This window comes from Microtus ochrogaster, chromosome 8 (genome assembly GCF_000317375.1).
Source record: "Microtus ochrogaster isolate Prairie Vole_2 chromosome 8, MicOch1.0, whole genome shotgun sequence".
Classification (NCBI taxonomy): Eukaryota; Metazoa; Chordata; class Mammalia; order Rodentia; family Cricetidae; genus Microtus; species Microtus ochrogaster.
In genome coordinates, this window is record NC_022015.1 from 40,178,155 (window position 1) to 40,181,375 (window position 3,221).

Consider the following 3,221-nt stretch of genomic DNA (forward strand, 5'->3'; position numbering starts at 1 on the left):
TTTTTCCAGACAGGGTTTCTCTGTATAGCCCTGACTGGCCCAGAACTCACTCTGTAGACCAGGCTGGTCTTGAACTCAGAGATCTGCCTGCCTCTGTGGAGTGCTGGGCTAATGGTATGTGTCACATGCCCTGCTGAATTGTCTGCTAATTCCAGATCCGGTACTGAATGCTTCAAGGAGACTCAAGAGGCTGCTGCTGTGGTGGTGGCCCAGGGGGTCAGCAGTGCAGGTGACCTCCATGGAGGATGGGCCTAGCAGTGAGAACTGACTGGCTCTAGGGTGAAAATGAATGGACCCTGCCAAGGGAGCCCAATAGGATGGGTCTGTGTGTGCCGCCAAGTGGAAGAAAAGCGGAGCAGTCAAAGCAGAGGCGCTGCCCTTTGCTGGAGCTGAAGTTGGAGCTGATCTGTAAAGGTGGCCAGAAAGCCAGGCAGTACCTGCAGACAGGAGCAGCATTTTCTATTTTTCACTTTTGATATGTGTCTGGTTATTTTGTCTGAATGTACGTTTGTGCACCATGTGCCCAGGGAGGCCAGAGAGGGTACCGGATTGCTGACACTGAAGTTACGGAGGGTCAGGAGCCACCATGTGGGCACCAGACACTGAACCCAGGTCCTCAGCGAGAGCAGTGCATTCTGCTGGAATAGCTTTTCTCCACCATCTGGAGCGGCTACTGCCGATTCCTTACCACTTTCCTGCTTCTATCCCTGTGACCCACAACAACAGGATAGCAGAATGGGATGGGGGGTAAGAACAGAGAAGCCTGGTTTTCCTACTCCTCGGGAGTAGGGGCTCCAGCACCAGGAGAGAAGCAACTGTTCAGAGAGGTGAAACACCAAATACAAGTGAGTCAAGCCCAGAGATCTGACTACTCATAACACCAGCCATTTCTTTCCAGTCATTCACTCACTTATTCTGTTTATTAATTATTATTGTGTGTGAGTGATAGGGGAGCTTCTGACAGAGCCTGTGTGTGGAGGTCAGAAGACAACTTTGTGGAGCCTCCTCTCGCTTGTCACCTTCATGTGGCTTCTGGGAATGCCTCTCAGATCGCCACACTTTCACAGAAAGAGTCTACCGTTGAGTCGTCTTCCTCGCCCCTATGTTGTGGTTTAGGTGGTTACCTCTACCATCTTATGTAAATGGAGGCTGCTCTTTCGTTCCTGAATAATCACAGAAACTATATTAATCGCAACACTGGCCTATAAGCTCAGAAGCTCGGGGGTTTTTTGTTTTTGTTTTTGTTTTGTTTTGTTTTCTTGAGACAAGGTTTCTCTGTTGCTTTGGAGCCTGTCCTGAAACTAGTTCTTGTAGACCAGGCTGGCCTCGAATTTACAGAGATCTGCCTGTCTCTGCCTCCTGAGTTCTGGGATTAAAGGCGTGCGCCACCACCGCCTGGCTTAGCCAAGACTTCTTAATAACTAGATCTTACACCTTAAATTAACAAATTTCTATTAATCTGTGGTATTGCCATGAGGCTGTGGTCTATCGGGTAAGGTTCTTTTCTGGAGTCTTCTTGGGCAACTATATGGTGTCTCTTTGACTCCACCTACTCTCTCTGTATATCTCTTTCAGCCTGGCTATATTCTGCCCCACCATAGGCCAAAGCAGCTTATTTATTAACCAATGGTAATACAACATATTCACAGCATACGAAGTGGAATCCCACATCAGTCTTACTCTGGAGCCAGGCTAGCCTCAAATTTTCTTAAAGGTGTGAGCCGCCACACCAGGCTAGCAGAGATTTTTTTTTTTTTTTTTTAGTGACTTCAGGTGATCACAAGACTATCTGCTAAGGGAAGTTAAGTGGGAGATTCAGGAAAGACACCTTGTTAGGGAGACAATTAGACACTTGAGCTGAGAGAAAGGATGGAGCAGAAGTCAGAATACTTAGGGGTCAGGAGAGGTCAAGGAGATATGGCATGGAGACCAACAGATTAAAGTGGTCAGCAAGAACGAAGATTGTGATTGGGTGAGGTGCCACACACCTTTAATCCTGGCACTTGGGGGCAGAGGTGGGCAGATCTCCTTTATAAATTCAAGGCCAGCCTGGTCTATATAGTGAATTCTAGAACACTCAGAGACTCTGTCTCAGAGACAAACAACCAAAAAAAGAATGAAGATTGCTGAGTAAGAGAGAGCTCCTAGCCAGAGCCACAGAGAGATCAACCACAGCAACGCCAAGGATTAGCAGGGAGCCTGGCAGCCTTCCTTGGTCCCTAGACTCATTCTCTAAGGAGGCAGGAGGAAGACGTATCACAGATTTCTGCAAGGCAGACTAGGGATGCGGCTGGGGCGTCTGAACAGCTCGGTTGGTAAGGGTTCTTGACCTGATTTTGATTCCTGCATGGAAGACAAAGGACCCACATGGTAGACAAGGACAGATGCATGCTCCTCTGGTTTCTGAGTGCACCATGATATGTATCCTGCCTGCCTTCCTTTTGGTGGCACTAGGGTGTTGTAGGACATTATCTGTAAGGAATATGAAGAAACGTCTTCTCATCCCAGACAGAGAACCAACACTAGTATGGATGTGGGTGAGGGGTTACTTACTGGAGCAGAAATGAGCCAGGGACGGCTGCATTAACAGAACCCACCCCAGCATGGGAGGCCACTCACGGAAGCTGCAAACCGGAGCTCACTGCACAGCTTGCAGGCAGCTCACATGTTAGAAACTGCTCTTTCAGGTAACTCGGGTGCTTTCAAACAGGGTCTCACTATGTAGCCATGTCTGGCCTGGAACTTGTTATATAGACCAGGCTGGAACTCACAGATCCGTGTGCCTCTGCCTCTGGAATGCTGGTTAAAGGCATGCATCAGGCAAAAATGTAATTCTTAACCAGAAGGGAAGGCATCTGTTCCTAAAACAAGCCCAGAGAGAAGCAATCTCCACAAAACAATTCTGCTAAGTCCCTGTCAAAATCTCAGCTTACGGGCTGATGGGATGACTCAGCCATTAAAGGCTCTTGCAGACAAGCCTACTGACTCAGACTCCATCCTGGGAACCCACGGGGTAGCAGAGACCTGTGCATGCTGCACCACATCCCACATACGAAATACATAAGGTTTTAGAAAACAATACCTTAGTTGTCTTTCCAGGTCTTGATAAGCTGACTTTAAAATTCACATGGAAACCCAAAGGACTCAGGATAGCCAGTCTTGAAACAAAACAAACAACATATCAGATGACATATTTTACATTTTCTGATTTTTTTTTTTTT